We start from the raw sequence: 17,110 nt of genomic DNA, 5'->3' as shown, positions 1-17,110 counted from the left end.
CTGGCTGGAAGAAAGAGAAAATCTGAATAGGTTTAATTAGAGATAAAGAGATGGGACTAACAACAAAACAAAACTTCCTATGAAGAAAAGCCAGGAGCCAAACGGCTTCATGGGGACTCAATCAGACCTTTGAAGGAGAATTAATTCCTCAAGTCTTCAAGAAATAAGAGAAGGAACAGTTTCAAACATATTCCTTGAAGTTAATGCTATCCTGATACCCAAACTGGACAGAGTCCTCATAAGGAAGGAATACATCAGGTCAATATCCCTTATGGCTATAGAAACAAATGTGTTCATCAGAGTGACCGCAACTGAATCACGTAACATCAAAAAATATTATGTGCAATGAATGTAACATTGGTTTAACATATGAAAGTCAATCGATGCACTGTGTCATATTAATTAAAAATAAAACTACATGATCCTATCAGTAAAAGCACAAAGTATTTTACAGAACTTAATACATTTCATGATTTTAAAAAAATAGGAAAAAATAGAATTTCCTTAATCCTAGAAATGGCCTCTGTGGAAAAAAATCACTTCAACATACCTAATGGTAAAAGACTAAAGGCTTTCTCACTTAGATTAGGAGCAAGACAGATTCTATTGTCATCACTAGCCAGAGAAATCAGAAAGAAATGAAATTTAAAGCAAACAGATTAACAGAGTAGAGGTCAAACTATATTTGTGTGCACAGAACCACACAAAGTATTAGAGCTGGTGACTTTAACAAGGCTGCAAATAAAGGATCAGAATACAAAGTTCAGTAGTATTTCTGTATACTACTAGTGAGCAACATGAAAATAAAATTATGAAAACGTATTTACAATAACATCAAAAAGAATAAAATACTTAAAAGTGAATTTAACCAAGGAAGTGTAAACTTTTACACTAAAAACTGCAATCATTTGAAGAAATTTGAGAAAACTTAACAATAGAAAGACATCTCATTTTCATCAAATAATTGGAAGAATTAATAATATTAAAATGGCCCTGCTCCCCATAGTTATTCAGATTCAATACTATTCCTGAGAAAATTTCAACTACTTGTTGGACATGGTGATGCCTCCCTGTAATCTCAGCATTCAAGAGGCTGAAACCAAAGGATCACAAGTTCAAAGCTCGCCTGAGCTACATATATAACCCGGTTTGGGGTGAGAGTAAAAAAGTCAGCTGCGGGTGTTTGTTTGCAGAAAGTGTAAAAACTAATGGTAAAATGTGCAGTCCCTCCAGTGAGGTATGTAGGAGAAACTCCAAGTGTCAGGAGAGCCAAAATGATTCTACCCATAACTGCAGCAGGGCCTCTGTAAAGACTGCCCCATGGCTTTGAGAAAAGGTGAAGACAACCTGAGCTCCCAGAATCTACCCCATGCTGTCCCCAGCACCAGCTTCCTTGTTGACTATGCTGAGGATGCTGCCTGTGGGATTTTGTTGGTTTTTTTTTTTATTTTTGTTATGTTTTATTGTGTTAGACACAGGATTTCTCTGTGTAACAGTCCTGGCTGTCCTGGAACTCAATCTGTAGACCAGGCTGGCCTTGAACTCACAGAGATCCTCCTGCCTCTGCCTACCAAGTGCTGGGATTAAAGGTATTCTACCCCAGTGCCCAGATGCTGCCCATGTCCTTTGAGTGTGAGTGTTCCTGGTGAAATGCTCACAGTCCTCACTGTAACACCATTCTCTGAGATGCTCACGGTGTTCACTGTATCATCATTCCCTGAGATGCTAACGGTGTTCACTGTAACACCATTCCCTAAGATGCTCAAGGTCCTTGCTGTATCATCATTCCCTGAGATGCTCACGGTCCTCACTGAATCACCATTCCCTGAGATGCTCATGGTCTTCACTGTATCACTATTCCCTGAGATGCTCACGGTCCTCACTGTATCTGAACCTGGGTTGTTGTGTACAATGCAGGCAGGGCCAAGGCTCCCTGGGACAGAGACCTGCTTTGCCTCTTGGTCGCTTCAGCTCAGAGGTCAAGAATAACTCAAGATCCCACAAGAAGGCTCTGCTCCCCGTGCCACAGAGCATTCTCACGCTCTACCCAACACGTGCCAAGGCCACACACTTCACCAGCTCTACCTGCAGGCAATACCGCCACAGTGTGGGAGGCTGGCTTGAGGCCACAGCCAAGGCCAGAACCTGGAGCAAGAGAAGTGTCAGACCAAAAAGTCAGCCCTGTGTCCAGGCATCAGGATGGCCAAGGTGAGGCAGCCGCATTGGGGCCTACATGGAAGGGAACCTGCCTCCCGCTAAACCCCAAGGGAGGAAGCAAAACCACTCCATGGGGAAGTGTATTAGAACTAGCTATTCTGTCCTTGTGCCCTGACAAGACCCTCGAAATGCATGGTAGGGGCATATAGAGAACCAGAACCCCCATCCCAGCTCCTCTGGGTTGGCTCCACCCAGCCCTCTCCCAGGCCCAGGGAAGCCCAGAGGCCTAGGGAAGGGCACTCCCTCCCCACGGACCCACTTTCCAGCCTGGAAAGTCTGAGCTGCTGCCTCTGGCCTCCCACCTCTGCCTGCCTCCCACCACCCTGGCTCCAGCCTCACTGCTGCCCTACTTTCCGCCCCACACAGTGGAAATATGGGTCAGCATTTGCTCACCAGGCCTGGGGCCAGAGCCAGTGGAAGGAAAAACACCAGGCCCAGCTGCCTGGCAAAGCCCCAGCCCTACAGCAGCCTCCTGCCCACACTGGGGCTCAGGAGTCAGGGCTGTGGGGAGAATGCCTCTGCTCCTGCTTAGCTGCAGAGAGAGCTCTGGATGCAGTACAGCCCAAGCCCACCCTACGGCCGTCTCCCATCTCCACGGCTCTCTGTCTCACATTCATTTTCTGGCTGCTTATTCCCAGGCAGCCCCCAGGAGCAGGCAGGTGATGTGCGGCCCACACTAAGGCACTTCTCTGTCCATATCTTTTCCTCCCTAGAGGCAACTGGACCAGCTGCTGACCCCTTGTGCGTTCCTAACAGCACAGCCTCTAAGATATTGGGAAGGCCCCTGTATGTCCTCCAGCTTCCAGCAATGGGACCTTCACCCCTTCCCAGTGCCCTCAGCTCCTCGGGGCTGCCCATGGGTGCCTCATATCCAGGCTCCAGACTAAGCGCCACTTCCCTAATGGAAAGGGACTGTATCCTGGTCCCAGGGCAGCTCTGAAGCAGTTGTCCGATGCAACACCTTCTGCGGGGTCCTCATTTGTCTCAAATGGGAAGATGGATGGAGCAGTCTAGACAGATGCCTGAGGCAAAGGGGACAAAGCCTTGACCTGGGTCAAGCCCAGGGTGTTCCCTGCAGCTGCTAAGCTTGTGTTTTATGCAGCATCTGGCTCCTCTTCCTTCTAGGAATTCTCAAAACATGTTTTTCACTTTACTTTATCGAGACCGGGTCTCACTGTGTAGCTTTCCATGCCCTGGAACTTTCTATGTAGATCAGACTGGCCTGGAACTCAGAGAGATCCACCTGCCTCTGTCTCTCAGGTGTTGGGATTAAAGGTGTGTGCCACCACACCTGGGAAAAGATGTTTTAAAGGGTGTAAACAATAAACTTTACTCCTATTGAGCCAAAGAAAAGGTTGCCCTCCAACCCAGCACCACCAACACTGCCTCCCCTGCATTTGGGCTGTTGGCACAGCCTGCTGGAGGCTGGAGAGATAACTCCAAGGCCAAGGTAGTTAAATAATACCTGGCAGTCTCACAGGGAAGATGCAGAAAGTGAAGTCCCCTTTGTCCCTATTCTGGCTGACATTCCATCCCTGGCCCCTACCAAATCGTGGTCGCTGGATGCTGTTCTCTCAGCTCACAGCCATCTCCTTTCCCAGTTTTTTTTTTTTTTTCTTTTCTGTGAACTATTAAGCAAACCCATCAGGGTACTCTGTGCATATTGGAAAAGCGGCAGGTTTTTTTTTCCCCTAAGCCCTTCTTGGGTGCACTTTCTCAGAGGCCAGAGAAATGACAGAATTTCAGCTGTGTGTCCCCAAGAAGGTGACGTTGTCTCTCTGAGCCTCAGCTTTCCCCATCTGGGAACACAGGGCACTATATATAATGCTCCACCAGGACTTTCCACCTCTTTCGTTACATGGTGAAGGCAGCCATTGTGGAAATGCACAGGAGGGTGTATGACCATGTGCCCACTGAAAAACTCTGGCAACCCATGAAAGGATGAGGGATGGGGAGTGAGCCTGGGGAGCCTGGGCCATTACTAAGAATACTATCCTCCCCCTCCCAGGCCTTCCAGAGTACAGGGGAAATGTTCTCACTTGCCAACAGAGCGAGCTGCCACCTCAGAAGCTCTGACAAGGTCTGGAGTTCCCATCCTTGGACAGTGCCATGTCATCTAGGGCCCGGGCACCCCATACCAGCCCAGAAATGTCACCAGGAAGCACGAAGGAGAATCTCTAGCACATGTCATCCATATGCCCAATCCAGCAAAAACAAAGAGCGGCCAAGCCGGTGGCCACAAGCCAGAGAGCAAAGCAAGAATCGAATCAGAGCCACCAGTGAGCATGTGCTGACGGGAGTCGCTGTGGCACAATGTGCAAGGCCATTGGGGGGTGGGATGCCAAGGACGGGGTCTTAGTGGACAGAAAACGACAGACAGGTGCATAACACAGTAGTGCCCATGCTGTCACAGAGGAAATAAGTCCACGTTTGCTGTCAGTGAGCTGAAAGTGCTTTGATCTAAATGATCTTACAATCCAGTTAATTTAAAATAATCGGAAATATCTGCAACTTTAACCACTCAGAAATGAAGTAATACACTCCTAGTGACCATTTGTTTAAAGCAGGAATTCCCATTTGCTTCTAGAAAGCCATGGAAATGGACAGCCAGAGTACCAGAACTGGGTGGAAATACATAGAAAGGATCCTATATCCATTATTCTTTTTTCTTTTTTTAAAAAATTAAAGCTTTATTTATTTAGTATGTATACAACATTCTGCCTGCATATATGCCCACACGCCAGAAGAGGGCGCCAGATCTCATTACAGATGGTTGTGAGCCACCATGTGGTTGCTTGGAATTGAACTCAGGACCTCTGGAAGAGCAGCCAGTGCTCTTAACCCCTGAGCCATCTCTCCAGCCTCTTCTTTTTCTTCTTTTTTTTTTTCAAGACAGGGTTTCTCCGTAGCTTTGGAGCCTGTCCTGGAACTAGCTCTTGTAGACCAGGCTGGCCTCAAACTCACAGAGATCCACCTGCCTCTGCCTCCTGAGTTCTGGGATTAAAGGTGTGCACCACCACCCAGCCCTATATCTATTTTAAGAAAATAAATTGGCTAGAAGGTGGTGGCACGCACCTTTAATTCCAACACTCAGGAGGCAAAGTCAGCCTGGTCTACAGAGTGAGTTCCATGACAGTCAGGGTTTTTACACAGAGAAACCCTGTCTCAAAAAAACAAGAGGGAGAGAGGGGGGGGAACGGAACTAGGTGTGGTAGTGCACACCTTTATTCCCAGCACTCAAGAGGTAGAGACAGGTGGATCTCTGTGAGTTCGAGCCTGATCTACATAGTGAGTTTCAGGACAGTCAGAGTTACATGGTGAGACATCATCTCAAAAAAACAAAAACAAACAAACAAAAGAAAGGAACTCTAAGATCCATCCTGAAAACGAGAGGACTGCGAGGGTAAAAGGAAAGAATGGAGCAGGAAACAAGAGGCAAAGTGATTTCTTCTTTCTGAAACCAACTGTCTTTGCCAGAAGTCCCAGTACAGGACGACCATCACTATCCAGGACTTGCTAAATGTTGACATTTCAACCTGCATACAATCAGGGACAAGAAAGGAGTCATGAAGAGGGAAGACTCCAGACCGGATCACAGTGTCAGAGCTCGGAAGCCTGCAGCACACAGGTAATCAATCCTCTGTGGATTCAAACGGCCTAAGTCACAGCATCAGGAAAACATAGCCGGACAAGACACTGGAAAGGATCTTAGAATATCAGCCCAGGAAGCCCTGGAGAAGCAGATGCTCACACTGGCCAGGTCTGACTCCACTCCGAGCTGGAAGTCAGCCTGGCATCACTCCAGCCCTTCCCATGCATGAAAAGATGGAAAATCTGCAGCTCAACTCATGACTCCACTGTCACTTAATACAAAAACGCTTCATGGAGAAAAAGAGAAAACCAGATCGGCCTCACTTTTAAATGAAGATGCAGAAACAACCAAACTGAAAGCAGTGACATCTGCAGAAGCTTGCGTAAGACCGATTAGAGCAGGGCCGGCTCTGCCACCATCTCAGATCACTCCACCAAACATAAGCTTAGAAACTTCACAGACAAATCAATATACTCCAAAATAGGTTTGGCCAACTAGCCATTATTGTTAACAATAAAATTAGCAACAACAAAAGCCCTAGAGGTTCCTGCCATGGTTGATGTATGAAATGTCCCTCACGGGTGCATGTATCAAAGGGTCGGCCTGCAGCCAGTGGTCCCATTTTGGAACGTGGTCCAGGCATCTAAGAAGGTGGGCCCAGCTGGAGGATGGGTCACCGGGGATACACCTCGTCCTGGACCCTTCCTGGACTGCTTCCTCTCTCCTGGATGCTGTAAGATGAGAAGATCCGCCGCGCCTCAGCAGAGGACCACAGTGAGGGAACCAGACAAACCTGGACTTACACCCCTCCACTGCGAGCCAAAACGAACCTGTACAGCTTTTTAACTTTCTTTCGGGTGTGTGTCACATGACAAAAAAATTCTGAAACAGCTGTGTACCATTCGGTGGCCAGGACAGCAGTGCCGACCACTGCAGTTGCTGTACAATACTTTCTTAGATGTTCTGGCAAGGTAAAAACAAATGACATGAACATAAGAAAGCATAGAGAATAATGATTGCAAATCTAGAAACTCAAATTTTATTAAAATACTAAAACTCAAAGGCCCCTGAGATGGCTCAGCAGGTAAGAACACTGCTACCAAGGCTGAAGACCTGAAGCCTGGGACCCACATGAGGGACGAGGACAATGCCTCACTCCATAAATTAAAATGTAGTATAACGTTTTAATTAAAGAAATAGTTACTGAATGATAAAGGCACACACCTTTAATCCCAGCTCTTGGAAAGCAGAAGCAGGCAGATGTCTATGAGTTCGAGGCCAGCCTGGACTACAGAGTGAGCTCCAGGACAGCCAGAGATACACAGAGAAACCCTGTCTTGAAAAAAAGAAAAGAAAAAAAGAAATAGTTTACCTTTTGTTCCAGCATTTGGAGTCAGCCAGAGGCAGGTAGATCTCTAAGTTCAAGTCTAACCTGGTCTACAGAGCAAGTTTCAGGCCAGCCAGAGCTATATCATAAGACCCTACCTTAAGAAAAAGAAATTTTTAAACCATTATGAAATTAATGCAAAATAAATATCAATAAGCACTATCGTGGTTTGCTTTCTGTTGTGATAAATACCATAACCAAAAGCAACTTGGGAAGCAAAGGGTTAATTTTATCTTATAGTTTATAAGTCATGAAGGGAAGTCAGGGTAGGGATGGGAACCTGGCGGCAGGAACTGGAGCAGAACCACGGAAGAATGCTGCCTACAGGCTTGCTCTCCACGGTGGTATCAGCTTGCTTCTGTACACAACCCAGAACTACTTGCCCACACACGTCACTCACTAATGAAGAAAATGCCGGAGACATTTCCTCAGCTGAAATCCCCTCCCAGGTCACCGTCTGTTGTGAAAAGCACAGAGCAACCAACCCTGCAGCAATGCTCCATTGATAGCATAGACAGAGCAAAGGGCAGCAGAGAGCTAGGACCTGCTCCAAACAGCTCAAACAGGCCATGCCCAAAAGGCAAGACCGACTTCTCCCCCTCACGGTTGCTCGGTCCTACAGGTGCATAGCTACCTTGTAAAATGCCTGTTAGCAGCCCTTGGTGTTATGGGGTGGGGTGTGGGGCAGAGAGGAAGGCAGCCAGACCACACTCTAAAGCAAGGTCACAGAAGTAGCCCTGTGATCAAAACAGCATGGCCTGACTGCTGGGGGACAGAAACAGTGCCCCACGTGGAGGTTACTATTTCAGCAGAGTTAGCAGCGAGTGGTCTTCTCCAGACAAGAAAGCACGTGGAATCCTTTGACAAGAAAGATGGAGATTTGGCATGAGGAGAGCCATGAACTCAGTGCAGGCCACACAGAAGCATAAGCCAGAGGAGATCCAGCATGTTCTTGGGAGGCCCTGACTCCCTCCTGGAGAAGGAACGGTGGCTGCCAGTCACAGCGGCACTTGAGGTTCCATGGATGAATGAACAGGAAATCCAGTAAGTGTCTCTGTCCCTTTTCCATGTTTGCTCCCCACACAGTGGCCCCTGAACCTGTATGACTGCTGTGCAGGGACACTGGTAACTGTGTTGAAGAAGTGCCAGGTAGCAGGGCTGGAGAATGGCTCAGGGTTAAGAACAGCTGATGTTCTTCCAGAGGACCTGAGTTCAGTTCCCAGCACGGCACACTTGGGCAGCTCACAACTGTCTATAATTCCAGCTCCAGGGGTCCTGAAAATCTCTTTTGGCTTTTATGGGCACCAACACACACACACACATATAAACAAAAATGAAAATAATGGTTTTTCAAAAGAATTTGTGCTGGGGAGATTGCTCAGTGGTTAGGAACACTTGCTGCCCTTGCAAAAGATTGGGGTTTGAATCCCAGAACCCATGTTGGGTGGTTCACAACTGCCTGTAACTCCAGCTCCAAGGGATCTGACGCCCTTTCCTGGCCTCCACGAGACTTCACACTCAGGTGTACACACCCACACACTGACCACACAAATGCATCATTTTAAAAATCTTTAAAATTAAAAAAATGGGAGGGGCTACCACATGGCACCACGTGCTGGCTCATGTTGAGTTCTCTGTAGGAGCCCAGGCCCACGGGGGTCCAGGCTTTGCTACCCACACCCAAACTGCTCCACTCTCCACAAAGCTTAGAATCTCAAGAGCTTAGGAACAGCAAAGTTGGAGTTAAGACAGTTGAAAAACTTGCTGTGAGGGAAGGCAGTGACGGGCAGGTGATATGGGGGTGACAGACGACAGAGGAAAGGCAGGAGCAGGGCACTTATTAGACAAACTGCAGGGTGGCAGCGGCAAGCGAGACAGGAGAGAGCCACTGTCGGGCTTTGAGAAAGGCTGCTATTACGGATGGCCTGTCGGGCGGTTTTAGTGTCTCAATGCAATGGAACAGTCACAGAACTTACTGCGGTTAGCAACATCCTAGCCTTGAGGCAACCACAGTTTTGTCCTGAGGAAAAACAGCTTAAAAATGGCTCACCATCCTAAACCAGCATCCACAAAATGGTGTTTGGTTGTCATAAATAAATACTTGTCAGAGGAACGGAGCAAGGAAATGGCCCTCAATGGAGTTCCTGGGGTTTGTCTGAGGCCTGGCTCTCGGGAAAGATGCTGGGAGAGATGAAGGTTGAGCTGAGGGAGGCCCTACCGTGGAGGACAGGGTGGGTGGCACCAGGATCCTGGGCTGCCAGCGTTGGACAACCCCAAAGGCCCCCAGACTTCTGGCGTGGGCAGGGCTTGGCTCCTCAGCCCAGTGATGCTTCCAGCTCTGAGCTTCTCTCCTTTCGTGACCTTATCAGCCTTCTGGGATGTGTAAACCATGAGCTAACTATGTGGGAATGCACTTTCCGCTGGCTGCCCCTTCGGAGCCTGCTGGTCCCCATCAGCACAGTGCTGACCTCCACCTCTGTCCACTCCCAGTTTTCCACTGAGAAGCCCAGGGTTACAGAGCTACAGGCCAGGTGTGACTAGACACTAGTTACATCCATCCATGACTGGGGTACAACAGGGTACCTCTGCTCAGAAGAGCCTTCGTCCCTGCTTCATGCCTGTTTTTGTGGTGAGGAATCAGGGACCCTCAGATCCCTAGGGTAGGGTGGAGCTTTGCCTGGCTAGGTGCCTGTAGCTCAGAGATGCCCTCTTACTTAAGCGGGGACCACAGCGCCACTGTCCAACATCAGTGTGTCTGGATTGGGTCTCGTTCCCAGGGATGCTGGGCTCTCTGCTCTGCTGCCTGGGACAGGGATCAGGCATTTCCTGCCAAGGTCATGGAAGACCCTCAGCCTGGGCATGCCCTTTGAACAGGGTGGCCTGGACCCCGCAGAACTAGAAGGGCTGTATTTGCCTCTCTTGTGTGGCTTCCACAGTGACACCGAATTTGGGGGGCAATATGTGGACCTTTTCTAAAGCCAGCTGTACAGCATAAATGCCACCCCTTCACAGTGAGCAACTCAATGGCATGTCAGCACACTGTAGTCTCAAGGAGAGCCCTCTTTTCACCCCAAGAAGAGACTCCACACCCGAGCGGCTGCTTCTGCCGGGTAGGAACGTGTGTCTCGATCTGTACTGCTGCCATGTGTGGTGGTTTTCGCCTAGGGATGGGCCGTCCTATCTTGAGTCCTATGGTCACCTGCACTGGGATCATGTGACCCAGCTGCCATTCCCTTGTGAGAGGAGGATGTGCTGGCTAGTTTCTGTCAACTCCATACAAACCACAGTCATTTGGGAAGAGGGAACTTTAATTGAGAACACCCCACCAGCACCACCAGATTGGTCCATGGGCCAGCCTGTGGTGCATTTTGTTTACTGCAAATTGTTGTGAGAGGGTCCAGCTCACTGTGGATAGTGCCGCTCTGCACTGGTGGTCCTGAGGGCTATGATAAAGCAGGCTGAGCAAGCCAGTAAGCAGCAAGCCTTCTGCTTCAGGTCCTGCTTCCAGGTTCCAGCCCCGATTTCCTGAGATGTGGATGTGTAAGTGAAATAAAACCCTTTCCCTCCCAAGTTGCTTTTCAGCCATGGTGTTTTATCAGAGCAATAGAAAGTCCAATGAAGACAGAGGGGGAGGGCTGTGTGACCTCCACAAAGCCCCTCCCCTTCCAATTACTAATTTCTACTGTATGAGGTCAATAGCAGGATGGGGTTGAACAGTAGTGTAGCCACCTGCAAGCTACTCAAGGTCTTACGTGTAACCCCTAGTGAACTTACTGACACACTGAACTGGGTCTAGATGGAATCCTCTCTTTAGTCTGTCAAGGCCTCCCTATGTGGAGGAATAGGCTCCTCTAAGTCTTCCAGGAGATGTGCTGTAATCGAATGCCAGAGCTTGATTACTTAGCAGTAACTCAGCTTTTCACAGTGCTAGAGGTAGGAGGCCCGAACACAGGCATCTGCAGGTCGTGCCTCTTTCTTGTGACCGTAGCTTGCACCACGTGTCCTCACTTGGCAGGAGAGACAGCCTGCTCAGTGCTAGGGTTCCAGCTCACCCGTTACATGTGTGCGTTACCACCAAGCCATCCTCACAGCCCCACAGCCTTACTGTATGAACATTAACCCTTTCAGAAGGGAAGCCCTTACCTAATCACCTCTTTTTTTTTTTTTTTTTTTTTTTTTTTTTGGTTTTTTCGAGACAGGGTTTCCCTGTAGTTACTAGAGCCTGTCCTGGAACTAGCTCTTGTAGACCAGGCTGGCCTCGAACTCAGAGATACGCCTGCCTCTGCCTCCCGAGTGCTGGGATTAAAGGCGTGCGCCACCACCGCCCGGCTCCTAATCACCTCTTAACAATAGTAACATTATAATGAGCTTACCAAGTTATAGAGAAATCCTTTGTTGCTTTCAGTGGCATCGTCAGACCAATGCATTGGCTTAGAGTGAGCTATGTCACTACTGAAAAGCTTCTGCCCAGCTTCCAGCAAACATCCAAGACCTTTTGGGTATATGGACGCAGGGGGGCGAGGTAAAGCTTCCAGAAGAACAGCTGTGTGTCATCAAGCAGTGTATCACTGTATCATATGAGCAAAACATCTGTCTATTGCGGGGACCAGTATCCCACAGCAGCCCGATAGGATTTCCCTATAGCTCTGGCTTGCTACACTTGTTCCCAGTTTATAAATTCTAGAACTGTTGTCGATCGGGCCTTTCATTGTGGCTTCTATTAATGTAAGTATTGGACTCTGAAAGGGTCCCCGAATATTAACTCTCAGCACAACTGCCTTGCTGAATTCACTGGGCCTCTCAGCTTTCCTGGGGACCTACCTGAAGTCTTAAATGGGTGTGTTGAGCTTGTGTCCAGGTGTGCGTGTGTGTGTGCGCGCACGTGTGTGCGCACTGAACCTCTCTGGCTAATCACTTGCTGAGACAGGAGACCTGACCACCCAGCACTGGATTTCTCCCTCAATACCACCCAAGCTGGGCTCTGGGCATGGTCCCTGGGGCCTATGGGTGTTGGACTGGCTATGGGTGGACAAGGGAAGAAGCCATACTCCACACATCTGAATGCAGACTATCTGGCTGGGTGAGGCCTGGGCACATCAGCACTGTGTGGTGGCACTTCAGTTGGGCCTCTGAAGCTGTGCCTAGGGCACGCCTGTGAGCCTGTTTCTCATTTGACAAGGGGTAGCTGTTATTCTAGAGCCGGAGCTTGGTGAAGGCATGGTGCCTGGTACTGGGGTTACAATGTGTACTGGGAATGGAGACCTAAGTAGGGAGCCAGCACCTACTACCTACCATCCTGAAGCCTGATCAGAGCAATCCAGTGTCCTCACATGTCGTGCTGCTGGGACAGTGGCCTCAGACACGAGGTAGCAGGGCAGGGGGCACAAGTCATCTGGAGTTGCTTGGCCCATCTTTGCCAGGACCAGGCCTTTCTCTCATGACTGTCCTCGCTCACTCCAATGCTCCACCCATAGGTGCCTGCCAGGGCCCTTACCATGCCCCACCCAGCGGTCCTACTTGGGCATCTCCCACAGCAAATCTACCTCAGTCCTGAGAGGTAGGGACAACTAGAGACCCTCAGCTCCGATAAGGTAGAAGGCTGAGGGCTTGGCGGCCATCAGAAACCCACACTTGTCTCTTGTGCTCTCCTGATGGCCTCTGGTTTCTGCCTCCCCACACCCTGCACCCTGGAGAGGAGTGGCTGGGGAGCAGAAGAGGGAGAGGGAACTGTGGGTCTGCGGCTTGAGGGAGAGCCAGGCCCAGCATGTGGTTTTCATTTTGGGTGTGACTGACTCCTCCAGCCTGGATTCCTCTCCCACATGGGGCTGGGGGCTGCCAGGGTGACCCTGCCTTGCCTGGGGCCAACATAGACTACAAGAAGATGTCCTGTGTGCCTCCAAGGGGCCACTGGGCAGTGATTGGACCTTGGCCACCTCTCAAGGCTGTCTCCAGGACCAGAAAGGAGCCTGGTCAGGGCCAGTTGGGGATCACTCATCGTGCCCAGGCCCCTTTTCTGGGCTGATTCCTAGGCCTACAGAACTAATGGAACCAGGGGCTGCTGGGCCTTGTGGCCTTGCACTACCCTCTGCTCTGCCTGTGGCCAAAGTCACCAGCCTGGTGAGTGAGGAGGCACAGAGAAAGCCCTTGACCCCACCCTTCCTATATGTCCATCACTTACCACCTGGAATAGCCCCAAGCAGGGTACGTTTGTGGTCATACAGACCAGTGTCTTCCCTGCGGGGACTATATCCTGGGAAGAGAGTTCTACAGATAAGGTATATAGAAGAGGAACGAGGGAAAGGTGGGCCACTCAACCACTGGCAAGCATCCCGATTCCCAGGAGAGCAAGGTTTGCCTTCTAGCATCACAGAGGCTATAGGGTACCAGTCTGTGGCTTTGTGACAGTTAGGGTCTGTGCACTAATCTCTCTGCCCAGAGCCCTGCAGGAGAGGAGGAGGAGCTGGGCTCTCTGAGGGTGAGCAGGCCCTACCTGAGACTGGCCAGGCCAGATAGCCAATGCCCCAGGAGGACTGTAGTTGGAGTACTTGGGGGCAGCCATGCTGACAGCGGCTTCGGTCAGTAGTGGACGTGTAGGAGGCAGGACAGGGAAAGAGTAAGGGACACTCACAGGGCAAAGCCAGCTGAGGCTGGACCACCCCCAGGGTGTGGCTACGGAGGGGAGCAGATGTAAAGTCATCGCACAGGTCCCCCGAGGAGGCCTAGCATGGTCCTATACTGCATCCACCTTGGCCTAGCAGCCATCACTCCTCCATGTCCAGGAGCCAGGAGCTCTCCCTATGTCATTAACCAAGCTGGCTGAGCACAGGATTTTTTTTTTTTTCCTAAGCAATTTCCAGGATTCGACATCTGCTAAAACATTCACCACTTTTATTGGAAAGCTGGCTTCTGGCCCTGAACCTTAGCTTCCCTGGTCCTGGCTCCCTCTCCAGTCACCAGGCCCCAGGGCTAGTGTTCAGGCCTGCTTTCCCTGGTGGTAGGCTGAGCCCTGGAGGGGTGCTCCTCCCCATCCCACACATTCACAGATGGGGGACAGGGGTTCTAACAGCTGGCTCCTTGAAACCCCTCTGTGCCGTAACAGGGTGTGCTGGATCGTTTACGTCAACATGACGCAAACTGAAGGCATCTGAGAGGAGGGAACCTCAATTAAGAAAATGCCTCCACAAGGTTCAGCTTTAACCAGGCCTGCAGGGCATTTTCTTAATTAGTGATTGATGGGGGAGGGTCCAGCCCATTGTGGGTGGGGCCTCCATTGTGGCTGGTGGTCCTGGGTGCTATAAGAAAGCAGGCTGAGCAAGCCATGAGGTGTAAGACAGTAAGCAATACTCCTCTATGGCCTCTGTATCAGTTCGGGTCTCCGGGTTCCTGTCATATTTGAGTTCCTGTCCTGATTTCCCTGGACGATGAACTGTTATATGGAAGCATAAGCCGAATAAACCCTTTCCTCTCCAAGTTGTTTTGGGTGTGGTGTTTCATCAGGGCAATAGAAACCATAAGACGGAAATTGGTACCAGGACAGTGTGGTATTGCTGTGACAGACATGACCTTGCTGTTTTGGGGAGGATTGTGGAAGGACTTCGGAACTCTGGGAAAGCCATTGTGTTGAGAGCTCAGTGAGCTGTTCTGTGGGAGCCTGGAAGATTAGAATGTAGAGAGCAGTGCAGACAATGGAGACCTGGCTTGTGAGGTTTCAGAGGAGAGCAAAGACTGCTGGGTTTGTGTGCCGCGTTCATGGTGTCTGGTCAGCTGGAGCTGAAGACAGTAAACTGTGATTAACACGAAGGCACAATCTTTGCTTCACTGGGGCAATGGACGCTGGTTAGCTAGAGCTACATGCTGGCTGTGATTAACAAGACACCAGCATCACTGGGGTGAAATCTGGGAAGTGTTTTCTGAGAGCACAGAGATGCTGGATTCCAGAAGCAGCTGACGCTGTACCCATGCTGACAGCCGAACTTGGTCATGTGTAAGTCTCCCACATACTCGTTTGGAAGGCCTGAAGGGGTCAGCTGAAGGTCGGGACTGGAGGAGGCCAGGAGAGGCCAGTGGAGAATGTGCACCCTCAGTAGCAGCTGAAGGAAGGCCCAGGATTGAAGGGGTCGTGGAGAGAAGTTGAAGCTTGGTACCATAAAAAGAGCCCAGGAGAGGCTATTGGTGAGAGAGCAGCCCAGTTGCAGCAGAAGACCCCAGATTTTGGAGATGCCAACACCATGGGACAACCACCAAGAACAGCAACAGCCATGGAGTAAAGCTGGCCTGAGCCCAGAAGACAATCTGAGTGTGTTGCAAAAGGCAGAGCCAGGAAAATGGCCCAGGTCCTATGGAGGAGCCCAGAAGATTGTGAGTGAATCCGAGATATTGGATAATTAGTGATTATATTGTTGAAATTTGATTTTGCTTCCATCTAATTGTGACTGTGTCCTGGTTCTTCCTCTTGAAATATGAAAGTATTTAACTTATTTTTGACTTTATAACCATAGCTTAGAGATTTGGGATTTTAAAAGAGACTTTGGCCTTTTTTTTTTAGATTAAACTTTTAAAGTGTTTGAATTTCTAAGACTGTGGGACTCTAAGTTTATAAAATGTCTTCTATTATGTTGTCCATAATAATGTGCGATCTCAGGGATAAACAAGAAAGAAAAAGTGTGGCTGAACAATGACGTGTTTGTGCATCTGTCAGGTTGACAAGAGCTCAGTTATACTGGGTAGTTTTATGTCAACTTGACACAAGCTAAAGTCCCCAAGAGAAAGGAACCTCAATTAAGAGAATGCCTCCATAAGATCCATCTGAAGTCTGCAGGGTATTTATTAATAAGTGATTGATGGGGGAGGGCTCAGCCCATTGTGAGTGGTGCCATCCCTGGGCTGGTGGTCCTGGGTTCTGTAAGAAAGCAGGCTGAGTAAGCCATGGGGAGCAAGCCAGTAAGCATCACCCCTCCGTGACCTCTGCATCAGCTCCTGCCTCCAGATTCCTGCCCTGTGTGAGCTCCTGTCCTGACTTCCTTCCGTGATGAACAGTGCTGTGGGATTTTAAGCTGAATTAACCCTTTCCTCTCCAGCTTGCTTTGGTTATGGTGTTTCAGCACAACAATAAAAACCCTAACAAGGCCAGGTGGTGGTGGCACATGCCTTTAATCCCAGAGGCAGGCAGATCTCTATGAGTACGAGGTCAGCCTGGTCTACAGAGTGACTTCCAAGACTGTTTCACAGAGAAATCCTGTCTCAAAAAAATCAAAATCAAATCAAAACAAAACAAAATGAAAAACCCTAACTAGGACAAAACAGGGTCCTCATAGTCAACCATGGCTTTGGTTGCTCCAGCTGACCCACCTCCCCAAGATGCACTTAACCTTGGCCAACCCTAGCTCCCAAACTGAACGTCTTCTGCCTATCCCCCACTTCCTTGCCTAGCCCCTGGCTCCACCCACTCCTGGCCAGGTGGGGATAGAATCCTGTGACTTTCCATCTGGTCTGTATTTGCATGCTTCTTGCCCTGGCTATTTCCTTGGGGCCCATGGGGTTCATCTCTAGTCAATTCTCTTGCCAAGCAGTACCCAAAGGTCAGAGGCCCAGATCACACAGGTCAAGGTGAGTAGGCCGAGGGCAAAGGCAGGAATGCAGAAGTGCTGGGTGCCACCAAGATCCTGGAGAACAGCTTTGGGCTGTGTCCTCGAGTAGGCTGAGATGCACAGAGATGCACAGAGATGCACAGAGCATATGGGATGAGACCCTGCGGAGAGCCCACGGGGTTTCCAGGATATATTGCCTGGGGTGTCTGGGGGTTCACAGGACAGATGGGAGGTAGCAAATTGGGTTGCACTGTCTGGTTCCCATTGGGCAGGGGTCAGCAGTCTTGCCAAGAACACAGCTGAGACCTCTAGGCTAGGAAAGAGCAA

At 49.6% G+C, this 17,110-nt stretch overlaps 1 protein-coding gene across 1 annotated transcript in view; it reads right to left on the bottom strand.

The window, feature by feature from the left end:
• The window catches only part of Spon2 (spondin 2), a 29,298-nt gene extending 21,681 nt beyond the window's left edge, over nt 1-7,617 (bottom strand). The window contains exon 1 of the mRNA XM_038335535.2: nt 7,597-7,617. The gene's annotated coding sequence lies outside the window, so the exon portion shown is untranslated. The remainder of the gene's footprint in view (nt 1-7,596) is intronic.
• Nucleotides 7,618-17,110: the final 9,493 nt, after the last annotated feature.

Source organism: Arvicola amphibius, chromosome 1 (genome assembly GCF_903992535.2).
Source record: "Arvicola amphibius chromosome 1, mArvAmp1.2, whole genome shotgun sequence".
NCBI lineage: Eukaryota > Metazoa > Chordata > Mammalia > Rodentia > Cricetidae > Arvicola > Arvicola amphibius.
Note: the sequence above shows the minus strand (reverse complement) of the source record. Positions and strands in the feature narration are given on the sequence as shown.